At 50.8% G+C, this 16,622-nt stretch overlaps 1 long non-coding RNA gene across 1 annotated transcript in view; it reads right to left on the reverse strand.

The window, feature by feature from the left end:
• Positions 1–3,598: 3,598 nt before the first annotated feature.
• The window catches only part of LOC139268380 (uncharacterized), a 73,425-nt gene continuing 60,401 nt past the window's right edge, over positions 3,599–16,622 (reverse strand). Inside the window, exon 3 of the long non-coding RNA XR_011594016.1 lies at positions 3,599–3,636. This is a non-coding gene — a long non-coding RNA (uncharacterized lncRNA). The remainder of the gene's footprint in view (positions 3,637–16,622) is intronic.

Raw genomic sequence — 16,622 nt, forward strand, 5'->3', positions numbered from 1 at the left:
CCTCTGCTGAGTTCTAAATTTCTCCCAGTCCCCAGGTTCGCTGCTATTTCTGGCCAATTTGTATGCCACTTCCTTGGCTTTAATACTATCCCTGATTTCCCTTGATAGCCACGGTTGAGCCACCTTCCCTTTTTTATTTCTATGCCAGACAGGAATGTACAATTGTTGTAGTTCATCCATGCGGTCTCTAAATGTCTGCCATTGCCCATCCACAGTCAACCCCTTAAGTATCATTCGCCAATCCATCTCAGCCAATTCACGCCTCATACCTTCAAAGTTAGCCTTCTTTAAGTTCTGGACCATGGTCTCTGAATTAACTGTTTCATTCTCCATCCTAATGCAGAATTCCACCATATTATGGTCACTCTTCCCCAAGGGGCCTCGCACAACGAGATTGCTAATTAATCCTTTCTCATTACATAACACCCAGTCTAAGATGGCCTCCCCCCTAGTTGGTTCCTCGACATATTGGTCTAAAAATTTGCTTTCTTAACCGCCTGCTGCACCTGCATGCCAACCTTCAATGACTGATGTACCATGACACTCAGGTCTCTTTGCACCTCCCCTTTTCCTAATCTGTCACCATTCAGATAATAGTCTGTCTCTCTGTTTTTACCACCAAAGTGGATAACCTCACATTTATCCACATTATACTTCATCTGCCATGCATTTGCCCACTCACCTAACCTATCCAAGTGGCTCTGCAGCCTCACAGCATCCTCCTCGCAGCTCACACTGCCACCCAACTTAGTGTCATCCGCAAATTTGGAGATACTACATTTAATCCCCTCATCTAAATCATTAATGTACAGTGTAAACAGCTGGGGCCCCAGCACAGAACCTTGCGGTACCCCACTAGTCACTGCCTGCCATGCTGAAAAGTACCCATTTACTCCTACTCTTTGCTTCCTGTCTGACAACCAGTTCTCAATCCATGTCAGTACACTACCCCCAATCCCATGTGCTTTAACTTTGCACATTAATCTCTTGTGTGGGACCTTGTCGAACACCTTCTTAAAGTCCAGGAAGAATGTTCCCAATGTTGGGGAAGTCCAGAACCAGAGGTCACAGTCTAAGGATAATGGGTAAGCCATTTAGGACTGAGATGAGGAGAAACTTCTTCACCCAGAGAGTGGTGAACCTGTGGAATTGTCTACCACAGAAAGTTGTTGAGGCCAATTCACTAAATATATTAAAAAAGGAGTTAGATGTAGTCCTTACTACTCGGGGGATCAAGGGGTATGGTGAGAAAGCAGGAATGGGATACTGAAGTTGCATGTTCAGCCATGAACTCATTGAATGGCGGTGCAGGCTCGAAGGGTTGAATGGCCGACTCCTGCACCTATTTTCTATGTTTCTATGTTTATTCCCTTTACTCCTTGCATTAAAGTATATACCACATAGCACTGTCAAACTATCTTGTTATCTATTTTCTAGCCTTTGTTTCCTCTACTGTCCAAACTATCTTACTAATTTTCCTCCATCCATTTCCAGCGTTGCTTCTCTCCCTTCTGAATCTACTCTCTGGTTCCCATCCCCCTGCCAAGCTCCCCCCACCCATGAGGATACTGGTCCCGGCTCTGTTGAGGTGCAACCCGTCCGGCTTGTACAGGTCCCACTTCCCCCAGAAACAGTCCCAATGCCTCAGGAATCTCAAGCCCTCCCTCCTGCACCATCTCTCCAGTCACACATTAATCTGCTCTATCCTCCTGTTTCTGTACTCATTAGCTCGTGGCACCGGGAGTAATCCAGAGATTACGACCTTTGAGGTCTTGCTTTGTTATCTCTTTCCTAACTCACTAAAATCTGCCTGCAGGCCCTCACCCCTCTTTCTACCGATGTCATTGGTGTCGATATGAACCACGACCTCTGGCTGTTCACCCTTTGCTCCCAGAATGCCCTGCAGCCACTTAGTGACATCCTTGACCCTGGCACCAGACCATCCTGAGGTCATGACTGTGGCCGCAGAAACGCCTGTCTGCTCCCCGAACTGTTGAATCCCCTACCACTATTGCTCTTTCACTCTTCTTCCTCATCCCCCTCCATTCCCCCCTCTCTCCCCACTCCCCCCGTGCAGCTGAGCCACCCGTGGTGCCATGGATTTGGTTCTTGCTGCACGCCCCAGAAGAACCATTACTCTCATCAGTATCCAGAACTGAACACCGGTTAGCGAGCGAGATGCACTCAGGAGACTCCTGCCCTACCTGCCTGATCCTCCTTGTCCATCTGGCGGTCACTCAGTCCCTCTCTACCTGCACACTCTTAAGCTCCAGGGTGACCACTTCCTGAAACGTGCTATCTAGGAAGTTCTCAGTCTCGCCGATGCACCGCAGTGACTTCAGCCACCGATCAACCTCCAGCTGGTGGCACTTCCAGCACAAGTGGTCGTCCCGGCCTCGAGGAGCCCCCAGCACTTCCCACATGGCACAGGATGTGCACTCCACGGGGCTGAACTGCCCTGTCATGCCTCGAATTATTAGATTATTTACTAAAGTTTTCAGTCTACCCCTCTGCCCAAATTATAGCGAGAAGAAAGGACATCATCATCATCATAGGCAGTCCCTTGGAATCAAGGAAGACTTGCTTCCACTCTTAGCATGAGTCCTTAGGTGACTGAACAGTCCAATACTGGAATTACAGTCCCTGTCACAGGTGGGACAGACAGTGGTTGAGGGAAGGGGAGGGTGGGACTGGTTTGCCGCATGCTCCTTCCGCTGCCTGCGCTTGGTTTCTGCATGCTCTCGGCAATGAGACTCGAGGTGCTCAGTGCCCTCCCGGATGCACTTCCTCCACTTAGGGCGGGGACTCCCAGGTGTCGGTGGGATGTTGCACTTTATCAGGGAGGCTTTGAGGGTGTCCTTGTAACGTTTCCTCTGCCCACTTGGGGCTCGCTTGCCATGAAGGAGTTCCCGAGTAGAGCGCTTGCTTTGGGAGTCTCGTGTCTGGCATGTGGACAATGTGGCCCGCCCAATGGAGCTGGTCGAATGTGGTCAGTGCTTCGATGCTGGGGATGTTGGCCTGGTCGAGGGCACTCACCAACCAATCACCTACATGTTGTCCTCTGACGTCCCTCCGTGATTTATTTGGTGGTTTCTTTGCTCTCCCCACTCTCGTGTCTCTGCTGCTCTATACCCACGCCACCCTCCACTCTCGTGTCTCTGCTGCTCTATACCCACACCACCCTCCCTGCTCTCGGGCCTCCACTGCCAGATTCATGAAGGGCTTTAATAAAATAAATAGAGACAAACTGTTTCCAGAGGCAAGAGGGTCGATAACCAAAGGACTGAATTAAAATTATTGGCAAAAGAACCAGAGGTGACTGTAGTATATGCAAGCACTCTAATAATGACTCCACGAGGTAAGGGTATAGTACTTGAACTGTTGTGACCTTAGTCCTTTATTGCAGCTCCTAGAGTGAGGACACCAAGAGGTGAGCTCCCTTTTATACCTGGTTATCTGCAGTGTGCAGGTGACCCTTAGGTCTCCAGCAGCAACACCCTCTGGTGGTACAGGTAAGGTATATACAGGGTGAAGATACATTCAGTGGTCTAGTGTTACAGTACATACATTATACATACACAACAGCGACGAGAGAATTTTTTTTCACACGGCGAGTTGTGATCGGGAACGCACTGCCTGAAAAAGTGGTAGAAGAAGATTCAATAATAACTTTCAAGAGAGAATTGGATAAATACTTGAAAGGAAAAAAAAATGCAGGGCTATGGGGGAGTGGGACTGGCTGAGGGGCTCTTGCAGAGAGCCGGCACAGGCTCGACGGGCCGAATGGCCTCCTTCTGTGCTGTAACCGCTCTGTGATTTATCTTTTTAATTCATTGCATTACATGAATTGCAAGAATCTGCACATGACACAAGTGTGAGGTAACATGGACTGCGCAAGTCACTACTGGTGCTGCACAATCTTTCCTCAAAGAATCGAGTGCATATAATCTACACAAATAATAATTTTGTTACACAGTGACGATTTGTATAACTTATATTGCTGGTGAGACTGAGCAGGCCAGACATGCCTGACCTTTGGCCAGCTTTGCACCGTACGGTAGGAAACTCATTTGTTCATTTAGACGCCATTGCTCACAGAAACTGAGTGACTACAACCTTCAACAGCAACATATTGCATTCATATAGCGCCTGGGAGCCACTATAGGTCAGCGAGCACAGGGGTTGATGGGTGAACGGGAATTGGTGCGACTTGGGACACATTTATTCAATCTGTAAAGTGTTCCGAGGCGCGTCATAGGAGTGATTATCAGACAGAATTTGACATCGAGCCACTTGAGGCGATATTAGGACAGGTGACCATAGGCTTGGTCAGAGGTGTAGGCTTTAAGGAGCATCTTAAAGGAGGAGAGAGAGGGGTAGAGAGGCGGAGAGATTTAGGGAAGGAATTCCAGAGCTTGGGGCCCAGGCAACAGAAGACAGAGCTGCCAATGGTGGAGGCCAGAATTTGAGAAGCGCAGAGATCTGGCAGGGGTGTAGGGGCTGGAGGGGGTTACAGAGATAGGGAGGGGTGTAGGGGCTGGAGGAGGTTACAGAGATAGGGAGGGGTGTAGGGGCTGGAGGGGGTTACAGAGATAGGGAGGGGTGCAGGGGCTGGAGGAGATTACAGAGATAGGGAGGGGTGTAGGGGCTGGAGGAGGTTACAGAGATAGGGAGGGGTGTAGGGGCTGGAGGAGATTACAGAGATAGGGAGGGGTGTAGGGGCTGGAGGAGGTTACAGAGATAGGGAGGGGTGTAGGGGCTGGAGGAGATTACAGAGATAGGGAGGGGTGTAGGGGCTGGAGGAGATTACAGAGATAGGGAGGGGTGTAGGGGCTGGAGGGGATTACAGAGATAGGGAGGGGTGTAGGGGCTGGAGGAGATTACAGAGATAGGGAGGGGTGTAGGGGCTGGAGGAGGTTACAGAGATAGGGAGGGGTGTAGGGGCTGGAGGAGATTACAGAGATAGGGAGGGGTGTAGGGGCTGGAGGAGGTTACAGAGATAGGGAGGGGTGTAGGGGCTGGAGGAGATTACAGAGATAGGGAGGGGTGTAGGGGCTGGAGGAGATTACAGAGATAGGGAGGGGTGTAGGGGCTGGAGGAGATTACAGAGATAGGGAGGGGTGTAGGGGCTGGAGGAGATTATAGAGATAGGGAGGGGTGCAGGGGCTGGAGGAGATTACAGAGATAGGGAGGGGTGCAGGGGCTGGAGGAGATTACAGAGATAGGGAGGGGTGTAGGGGCTGGAGGAGATTATAGAGATAGGGAGGGGTGCAGGGGCTGGAGGAGATTACAGAGATAGGGAGGGGTGCAGGGGCTGGAAGAGATTACAGAGATAGGGAGGGGTGCAGGGGCTGAAGGAGATTACAGAGATCTGGGAGGGTTTTAGGACTGCAGGAGTTGACAGCGATAAGGAGGGGTGTAGGGGGGAGGGGGTTACAGGGGTAGGGTGGGAGGGGGTTACAGAGATAGGGAGGGGCTTGAATCCAAGCATGAGAATTTTAAAATTTGAGGCGATGCCAGACCGGGTGCCAATGTAGATCAGCGAGCACAGGAGGTGATGGGTCAATGGGACTGGGTGTGAGTTAGGACATGGTCAGTGAGCACAAGGGGTGATGGGTGAGCGGGACTGGGTGTGAGTTAGGACATGGTCAGTGAGCACAGGGGGTGATGGGTGAGCGGGACTGGGTGTGAGTTAGGACATGGGGCAGTGAGCACAGGGGGTGATGGGTGAGTGGGACTCGATGTGAGTTAGGACACGGGGTCAGTGAGCACAGGGGGTGATGGGTCAATGGGACTGGGTGTGAGTTAGGACACGGGGCAGTGAGCACAGGGGTGATGGGTGAGTGGGACTGGGTGTGAGTTAGGACACGGGGCAGTGAGCACAGGGGGTGATGGGTGAGTGGGACTGGGTGTGAGTTAGGACATGGTCAGTGAGCACAGGGGGTGATGGGTGAGTGGGACTCAGTGTGTTCGGATACATTTATTCTATCTGAGAACCTTCAAGTGCTTGTGCAGGCATCAATCAATCCATCGTGACAAAATACAAGCAACAGATCACAGCTCGATTAGGATGCATTGATACACAGACGTCAGTGCCTCACACCGACCCTGCAAGTTTGGTGCTGACCAGAACCTGTCAGCAACAAGTGCCCACAGCAGAATGGTTTTATGCCACTATCGGGTTCCTCAGCAACCTGGACAACATGGACTGCGGTCATTTGCAGCTTCTTTGGATAACATTGTATAAAAAAGGCTTTTTACAAAGACTGCCGCTGTTGGAACGTATAAACCGAATTCAACTCTGTCTGTACATAGACATTGCAACCAGTCCGTGTTGGACGTATTCCCGAAGGTTTCATCGCATAACCTCTCGCCTCGAACCGCTCATCCGCCCAAACAGCATTCATTTCACTTCCACAATATTTTTCTAACGAATAAACAAAAAGGTTCAAAGAAAATGAAGGAACCGGGAAATGGTTTCCCAGCCCCAGGGATTTCTCTCCCGGGTTTTTGCGGGCAGCAGTGACCCGGAGATTCTTCATCAATTCCTGGAGAGTCCAGCGCAATCCTGGAGAGTTGGCAACCCGAGTCGCTGTTTGTACTCCAGCCGAGCATGCATCCTAATCCCATGTACCTAATGCCCAGTTACCACATCTCTTGCCTTGCCTATGTTTCTGTCCGCTGGGGCTCAGTGGGCAGCACTCTCACCTCTGTGTCAGAAGGTTATGGGTTCAAGTCCCACTCCAGGGACTTAAGCACAAAAATCTAGGTTCACCTTCCCAGTGCAGTACTGAGGGAGCGCTGCACTGTCGGAGGGGCAGTACTGAGGGAGTGCTGCACTGTCGGAGGGGCAGTACTGAGGGAGTACCGCAATGTCGGAGGGGCAGTACTGAGGGAGTGCTGCACTGTTGGAGGGGCAGTACTGAGGGAGTGCTGCACTGTTGAAGCGGCAGTACTGAGGGAATGCTGCACTGTCGGAGGGGCAGTACTGAGGGAGTACCGCAATGTCGGAGGGGCAGTACTGAGGGAGTGCTGCACTGTCGGAGGGGCAGTACTGAGGGAGTGCTGCACTGTCGGAGGGGCAGTACTGAGGGAGCGCTGCACCGTCGGAGGGGCAGTACTGAGGGAGTGCTGCACTGTCGGAGGGGCAGTACTGAGGGAGTGCTGCACTGTTGGAGGGGCAGTACTGAGGGAGTGCTGCACTGTTGGAGGATCAGCACTGAGGGAGTGCTGCACTGGTGGAGGGGCAGTACCGAGGAAGTGCTACACTGTTGGAGGGGCAGTACTGAGGGAGTGCTGTACTGTCAGAGGGGCAGTACTGAGGGAGTGCTGCACTGTCGGGGGGTAGTACTGAAGGAGCACTGCACTATCGGAGGGGCAGCACTGAGGGAGTGCTGCACTGTCGGAGGGGCAGCACTGAGGGAGTGCTGCACTGTCGGAGGGGCAGCACTGAGGGAGTGCTGCACTGTCGGAGGGGCAGTACTGAGGGAGTGCTGCACTGTCGGAGGGGCAGTACTGAGGGAGTGCTGCACTGTCGGAGGGGCAGTACTGAGGGAGTGCTGCACTGTCGGAGGGGCAGTACTGAGGGAGTGCTGCACTGTCGGAGGGGCAGTACTGAGGGAGTGCTGCACTGTCGGAGGGGCAGTACTGAGGGAGTGCTGCACTGTCGGAGGGACAGTACTGAGGGAGTGCTGCACTGTTGGAGGGGCAGTACTGAGGGAGTGCTGCACTGTCGGAGGTGCCGTCTTTCGGATGAGGCAAACCGAGGTCCATGTCTGCTCTTTCAACTGGACATAAAAGATCGCATGGCACTATTGCGAAGAAGAGCAGGGGTGTTCTCCCCGGTATCCTGGTCAATATTTATCCCTCAATCAACATCACCAAAAACAGATTATCCGGTCATGATCACATGGCTGTTTGTGGGAGCTTGCTGTGCGCAAATTGACTGCTGCATTTCCCACATTACAGCAGTGACTGCGCTTGAAAAAACAGCTCATTGGCTATAAAGCAACTTGGAACATCCCGAGGACATGAAATGCGCTATATAAATGCAAGACTTTTTTAAATTCTAAATTAGGTGGCTATAAAATGTCAAAACCTGTTCAACCCTTCCCAGTTAACTTTATTCTTAACCGCCCTACAGGGGTTAAAGCAGAAAAATGGAAGGTATGCATAGTTTTAAAGCCGAGCGTAAACATTTTAATCATTGCCGTATGTCTGCGGGGCCAGTTCCCACTTTTCCCTGGTACTGTATTACGGGTTCAGGAAGGACTGTTTGGCAGTGGATCAGTGACCACAACGTCTGTTTTAACTTAGTGCAGAGGAGCCTGCCAAGCCTCTTAGTTATACACGTCTCGCCGCCTGTTGCTTGACGTTTCACGATCATGACCTGTAGATTCAAGCTGGATAGGCTCTTTTGTGTATTAATATTGAGTACTTAAAAAATTGAATTCTGCTGATCTCCGGCACATACTTCAAGCAGCTTGCGTTGTGACCTGTCCAAACCTCTCGAGGATTTTGCTGAATCGCTAATATCAGGAGAATATAAACTCAACCTCAGACTCCTGGGAATGAAAACCAGATATTTCAGAATCCCCGCAGGATTTTCCTGATAATTACCACTACACAGTTATTCACATCCAAACTCTGTCACAGTACAAACTATGCTGTACTTTACACAGTGCTGGGCTAACCTACATTGCACAGCAAAAGAGAATTTTAATGTCGATCTGTTTAAGAACTCTCATGAAAGTTGAGCGCGGAAACTGCTTTAATTTTTATCTGTTGAGTTTTCTTCCCTCTCTATTTTTTGCCAATATTCTCAGTCTCCTGAAAGTATTGCTCCTTGCTGAGGGGTCCTGCCTCTGGTCACAGCGTGAGCTCTGGTTTTGGTATTTACTTGAGTTTAGAAGATTAAGGGGGGAAAATTCGGCCCATTTGCGCCTCCCGTTAGTGCCAGTACCAAAGTGGCGTTGAGCCCAGTACCGACAGGGCAAGGTGAACTCAGCGGCGCATGCCAAATCGGGACCCGCGCTGCTGGTAACAGCTGTCGCCGGGGAACTCAACGTGACGTCAGTGAGTGTGCGACGCTCACTGAACGCCCGATTTCCCAAATTGCTTTTAGCCACTGACCTTACCGCCTGGAGTAAACACCGACAGGGAGAGCTGGCATGCAGCACCAGGAAGCCGGCTGCAGGGACGTTATTTAAAGGGATCATCAGTAATCACAGTCAGGTTAGTGCAGTTTCAGTGGTTCTTTGTTAGTTTCAGCTACTGCAACAGTTTCATTGAGTAATTTCAAGGTTCTTTTACATCAGGAGTTTTGTGCCAAGTACAAAGTGATTACATTTATTCTTGAATTATTCAAACTGCAGCAATGAATGGGGCTGTAAAGGCATGCTACCTCGCCCTCCAGGATCTACAGGCAGCGAGAAAGACGGGAACATGTGCGCAGAGGGTGGAAGAAGACGAGGATGAAGAAGATGAGGAACAGGAGAGAGGGAAGGGGCTTCTGAACGAGCAGCCCGTGATGTGATGTGCCACCCCCCTCCACATAAAGCGGCAGAGTTGTGGCAAGGGCCTCCTGCCAGTTGGTGGGTACAGGGCTTCCCACCTTCTCTCCACCACTAAAATTAATGCCTCCAAAGCGTCCTCGGAAAACCCCTGGGCGCTCTCCCTGGGGCTGCGATCTGCCATGAAGATTTGTAAATAAGTCTCCTCATCCTTCTTCTTATGGTTGTTGAGGCAGCTGCACAGCCAATAATGCTGAGAGTGAGGTGCTTCGGCATTCAATGGACCTCCCCTTTAAGTAGTAAAAAAAAGCCTGTTGCAATCAGTACTTGCGTTTAGCCTACACGTGATATTGGTCCATCTTTTCAGTGTGACGCCAAAGAGCTTGGGATTGTAAGGCTAGATTTATGGCTCTAATCATTTAAATGAGGAGTGAGGACGAATTTTGCGTGCAGTATGGACAATTTTCACCTGGTACTGAGTCACCATTTTTAGTCTAAACACTGCCCATTCCTTGTCTATAACAAATTTCTAGCCCTAAAGGTTTGTTTTTATTCATTCACGGGATGTGGGCGTCGCTGGCAAGGCCGGCATTTATTGCCCATCCCTAATTGCCCCTTGAGAAGGTGGTGGTGAGCCGCCTTCTTGAACCGCTGCAGTCCGTGTGGTGAAGGTGCTCCCACAGTGCTGTTAGGGAGGGAGTTCCAGGATTGTGACCCAGCGACGATGAAGGAACGGCCGATATATTTCCCAGTCGGGATGGTGTGTGACTGGGAGGGGAACGTGGAGGTGGTGGTGTTCCCATGCACCTGCTGCCCTTGTCCTTCTAGGTGGTAGAGGTCGTGGGTTTGGGAGGTGCTGCCGAAGAAGCCTTGGCGAGTTGCTGCAGTGCATCTTGTAGATGGTGCACACTGCAGCCAGGGGGCGCCGGTGGTGGAGGGAGTGAATGTTGGAGGTGGTGGATGGGGAGCCAATCAAGCGGCTGCTTTGTCCTGGATGGTGTCGAGCTTCTCGAGTATTGTTGGAGCTGCACTCATCCAGGCAAGTGGAGAGTGTTCCATCACACTCCTGACTTGTGTCTTGTAGATGGTGGAGAGGCTTTGGGGAGTCAGGAGGTGAGACACTCACCACAGAATACCCAGCCTCTGACCCGCTCTTGTAGCCACAGTATTTATGTGGCTGGTCCAGTTAAGTTTCTGGTCTAATGGAGGTGTTTAATAATTAAAGTATTTAATAGACAGAGAGAAACTATTTCCTCTGGTGGGGGGAGGCCAGAACAAGGGGGCATAACCTTAAAATTAGAGCCAGGCTGTTCAGGGTGATGTCAGGAAGCACTTCTTCACACAGAGGGCAGTGGGAATCGGGAACTCTCTCCCCCAAAGGCTGTTCAGGCTGGGGGTCAATTGAAAATTTCAAAACTGAGATTGATGGACTTTTGTGAGGCCAGGGTATTATAAGTGTAACGGAACGAAGGCGGATAAGTAGAGTTAAGATACAGATCAGCCATAACCTAGCTGAATGGCAAAACAGGCTGCATGGCCTCCTCCTGTTCCTGTGTAACAGGCTCGAGGGGCTGAATGGGCCCCCTCCTGTTCCTGTGTAACAGGCTCGAGGGGCTGAATGGCCTCCTCCTGTTCCTGTGTAACAGGCTCGAGGGGCTGAATGGGCCCCCTCCTGTTCCTGTGTAACAGGCTCGAGGGGCTGAATGGCCTCCTCCTGTTCCTGTGTAACAGGCTCGAGGGGCTGAATGGGCCTCCTCCTGTTCCTGTGTAACAGGCTCGAGGGGCTCAATGGTCTCCTCCTGTTCCTGTGTAACAGGCTCGAGGGGCTGAATGGCCTCCTCCTGTTCCTGTGTAACAGGGTCGAGGGGCTGAATGGGCCTCCTCCTGTTCCTGTGTAACAGGCTCAAGGGGCTGAATGGGCCTCCTCCTGCTCCTGTGTAACAGGCTCGAGGGGCTGAATGGACCTCCTCCTGTTCCTGTGTAACAGGCTCAAGGGGCTGAATGGGCCTCCTCCTGTTCCTGTGTAACAGGCTCGAGGGGCTGAATGGGCCTCCTCCTGTTCCTGTGTAACAGGCTCGAGGGGCTGAATGGGCCTCCTCCTGTTCCTGTGTAACAGGCTCGAGGGGCTGAATGGCCTCCTCCTGTTCCTGTGTAACAGCTCGAGGGGCTGAATCGGCCTCCTCCTGTTCCTGTGTAACAGGCTCAAGGGGCTGAATGGGCCTCCTCCTGTTCCTGTGTAACAGGCTCGAGGGGCTGAATGGCCTCCTCCTGTTCCTGTGTAAGCCACACACAGTGGGCAACACTTTCGCCTCTGAGTCAGAAGATTATGGGTTCATGTTCCACTCCAGGGACTTGAGCACATACAAAAGAAATCTAGGCTGACGCACCAGTGCAGTGTGGATGTAAAAGATCCCATAGCCACTATTTCGAAGAAGAGCAGGGGAGTTATCCCCGGTGTCCTGACCAATATTTATCCCTCAATCAACATCACAAAAGACAAATTATCTGGTCATTATCACATTGCTGTTTGTGGGAGCTTGCTCTGCGCAAATTGGCAAAGTTTCCCACATTATAAGAGTGACTACATTCCAAAAGTACTTCATTGGCTGTAAAGCGCTTTGTGATGTCCGGTGGTCGTGAAAGTCGCTATGGAATAAACTTCCGGAAGTACTGGGGACCAAGGGGTTAGTGAGAAGGAGGAACTGAAAGATATCCTTAATGGCGGGAAATTGTGTTAGGGAAATTGATGGGATTGAAGGCCGATAAATCCCCAGGGCCTGATAGTCTGCATCCCAGAGTACTTAAGGAAGTGGCCCTAGAAATAGTGGATGCATTGGTGATCATTTTCCAACAGTCTATCGACTCTAGATAAGTTCCTATGGACTGGAGCGTAGCTAAGGTAACACCACTTTTTAAAAAAGGAGGGAGAGAGAAAATAGGTAATTATAGACCGGTTAGCCTGACATCAGTAGTGGGGAAAATGTTGGAATCAATCATTAAGGATGAAATAACAGTGCATTTGGAAAGCAGTGACAGGATCGGTCCAAGTCAGCATGGATTTATGAAAGGGAAATCATGCTTGACAAAGCTTCTAGAATTTTTTGAGGATGTAACTACTGGAGTGGACAAGGAAGAACCAGTGGATGTGGTGTATTTGGACTTTCAAAAGGCTTTTGACAAGGTCCCACACAAGAGATTAGTGTGCAAATTAAAGCACATGGTATTGGGGGTAATGTACTGACGTGGATAGAGAACTGGTTGGCAGACAGGAAGCAGAGAGTCGGGATAAACGGGTCCTTTTCAGAATGGCAGGCAGTGACTAGTGGGGTACCACAGGACTCAGTGCTGGGACCCCAGCTATTTACAATATACATTAATGATTTGGATGATGGAATTGAGTGTAATATCTCCAAGTTTGCAGATGACACTAAACTGGGTGGTGGTGTGAGCTGTGAGGAGGACGCTAAGAGGCTGCAGGGTGACTTGGACAGGTTAGGTGAGTGGACAAATGCATGGCAGATGCAGTATAATGTGGATAAATGTGAGGTTATCCACTTTGGGGGCAGAAACACGAAGACAGAATATTATCTGAATGGCGGCAGATTAGGAAAAGGGGAAGTGCAATGAGATCTGGGTGTCATGGTACATCAGTCATTGCAAGTTGGCATGCAGGTACAGCAGGTGGTGAAGAAGGCAAATGGTGAGTTGGCCTTCATAGCTAGGGGATTTGAGTATAGGAGCAGGGAGGTCTTACTGCAGTTGTACAGGGCCTTGGTGAGGCCTCACCTGGAATATTGTGTACAGTTTTGGTCTCCTAATCTGAGGAGGGACATTCTTGCTACTGAGGGAGTACAGCGAAGATTCACCAGACTGATTCCCGGGATGGCAGGACTGACATATGAGGAGAGACTGAGAGGGGATCTCATAGAAACTCTGACGGGACTGGACAGGTTAGATGCAGGAAGCATGTTCCCGATGTTGGGGAAGTCCAGAACCAGGGGACACAGTCTAAGGATAAGGGGTAGACCATTTAGGACTGAGATGAGGAGAAACTTCTTCACTCAGAGAGTTGTTAATGTCAAATATTCAACTATCATTGTAAACCATGTATAAGCTGACCTGCGTTGTACACTTTGAGAATTGACCACAAGGGGTGAACTTGTGGGAGACACTCCTAACCTGGACTTTCAGGTATAAAAGGGGAAGCTCCACCCACCTTCATCACTGGAGGTCTTGGTAATAAAGGTAACTGGTCACAGAGTGACCTTCTCTCAAGTATGGGCCTCGTGTGCATCTATACTGTATAGTAAGGACATATCATTGGCGATGAGAAACTGGGATTTAAACCACGCGAGCATGGCCACTAGCAGCACAGAAGAGAGGTACTGTGTTGGTGATGATTGGGACGACTTTACTGAGAGACTACAGCAAAGTTTTGTCACTAAGGAATGGTTGGGACAGGATTCGGCCGACAAACGCAGGGCTCATCTCCTGACGGTTTGTGGATCCAGAACGTACTCCCTGATGAAGGACCTTCTAGCGCCAGAGAAGCCGGCGGACAAGACGTTCGAAGAGCTCAGTAAGTTGATCGGGGAACACCTTAAGCCGGCGAGCAGCATGCACATGGCGAGACACTGGTTTTACACACACCGGCGGCGAGAAGGGCAAAGCGTTCCAGACTTCGTGGCAGACCTCCGGCGACTGGCGAGTCTATGTAAGTTCACAGATGCATGCAGAGCGGAGATGCTGCGAGACTTTTTTAATGAGGGCATCGGGCACGCTGGGGTTTTCGGGAGACTGATTGAGAACAAAGACTTGACCTTGGAAGCAGCAGCTATGATAGCCCAGACATTTATCTCAGAGGAGGAAGAGACCAGAATGATGTATGACAAAAATCTTGGCTCAAATGCGGCAAACGACCAGGGAGTCAACATTGTTAACGCGGCACACAGTTCTCTAGGCAGACAAGGGCAATCGGACATGCCCCAACATGTAGTCGAACCCAAAGGGGGAATTCAACAGAGACAATGGCTAGCTGACCGGCGATTCATGCCATCACAATGGACAATGTGGCAGTAATGGGGCCATCAACACCTGTTAATGGTGCGCTTAAGGACAGTTACAGAGACAGTCAGAGACGATCGACTGGTAATGGACCTTTTGTTTCCAACAATGGGGCCTCCAGCTCATGCTGGAGGTGTGGAGGCAAACATCCAGCCAGAGCTTGCAGGTATCAGCAATATACCTGCAGAAACTGCAACGTCAGCGGTCACTTGGCGCGTATGTGCAAGAAACCTGCAGCCAGATTGATGTACGAGGAGGACGGGCCCGATGTAAGCCCTACGAGGCCAAATGAATACTGGGGGAAATCACTGGAAGCTGAAGTTCAGCGAGTTCATGTGGAGCACATATACAGTTCATATACCAGGACGCCACCGATAATGATGAAAGTGCTCCTCAATAGCATCCCAGTATTAATGGAGCTAGACACGGGGGCCAGCCAGCCCCTGATGAGTATCAAACAGTTCGAAAGGTTGTGGGTGTCCAAGGCCAGGAGGCCAAAATTATTGCCGATTGACGCACAGCTACGGATATATACAAAGGAGATCATTCCGGTGCTAGGCAGCGCCACGGTAGTCGTGACCCACAAAGATTCGGAGAACAGGTTGCCACTCTCGATTGTCCCGGGGGACGGTCCCGCACTACTGGGGAGGAGTTGGCTTGCTGTCATGAACTGGAAATGGGGCGATGTCAATGCAATTCCTCTGTGGAGCGAGTATCATGCTCACAGCTCCTGGACAAATTTGACTCATGATTTCAACCCGGCATCGGCACCTACATAGGGGCCAAGGTAGTGATTCACATAAACCCAGACGCCAGGCCAGTACACCACAAGGCAAGAGCGGTGCCGTACGTGATGCGGGAAAAGATAGAAGGCGAATTGGACCACCTGCTGAGGGAAGGCATCATCTCACCAGTCGAATTCAGTGACTGGGCGAGCCCGATTGTGCCGGTGCTCAAGGCGGATGGGTCGGTCAGGATATGTGGCGATTACAAGGCGATCAATCGGGTGTCACTCCAAGACCAGTACCCGCTACCGAGAGCGGAGGACCTCTTTGCGACGCTATCTGGTGGCAAACGTTTTTCAAAATTGGACCTGACCTCAGCTTACATGACCCAGGAGCTGGCGAGTGAGTCGAAGAAGCTGACCACCATCACGACACACAAGGGGTTGTTTGGGATTCGTTCGGCCGCTGTGATCTTTCAGCGAAATATGGAAAGCCTCCTCAAGTCGATTCCAGGGACAGTGGTTTTTCAAGGCAACATCCTCATCACGGGTCACAATACTGAAAATCACCTCCACAATCTGGAGGAGGTGCTACGCAGACTGGACCAGGTAGGGCTGCGACTGAAAAAGGCGAAGTGCGTCTTCCTAGCTCCAGAGGTAGAATTCCTGGGGAGGAAGGTAGCAGCAGACGGGATCAGACCTACTGCGTCTAAAACGGAAGCGATCCAGAGAGCACCCAGACCCCGCAACATGATGGAGCTGCGTTCATTCCTGGGGCTCCTGAACTATTTTGGCAACTTTCTTCCCAAATCAAGCATGCTACACGTGCTCCTACGCAAAGGTAACGATTGGGTCTGGGGGGACAGCCAGGAAAGGGCTTTTGATAGAGCACGCAATTTGTTATGCTCCAACAAACTGTTAATGTTATATGACCCGTGTAAGAAACTTGTTTTAATGTGCGATGCGTCGTGCTATGGTGCCGGGTGTGTGTTGCAGCATGTCAATGCCAATGGTCAGTTACAGCCGGTAGCTTATACCTCCAGAAGTCTGTCCCAGGTAGAAAGGGGCTACGGGATGGTAGAAAAGGAGGCGCTCGCATGTGTATATGCAGTAAAAAAAATGCACCAGTACCTGTTTGGCAGGAAATTTGAGCTGGAGACAGATCACAAACCCCTAACGTCCCTTTTGGCCAACAACAAGGCCATAAATGCGAATGCATTGGCTCACATACAGAGGTGGGCACTCACGTTAGCCACCTATGACTACACAATTCGGCACAGACCGGGCACTGAAAACTGCACCGATGCACTCAGCAGGCTACC

The sequence above is a fragment of the Pristiophorus japonicus genome, chromosome 8 (assembly GCF_044704955.1).
Source record: "Pristiophorus japonicus isolate sPriJap1 chromosome 8, sPriJap1.hap1, whole genome shotgun sequence".
NCBI lineage: Eukaryota > Metazoa > Chordata > Chondrichthyes > Pristiophoridae > Pristiophorus > Pristiophorus japonicus.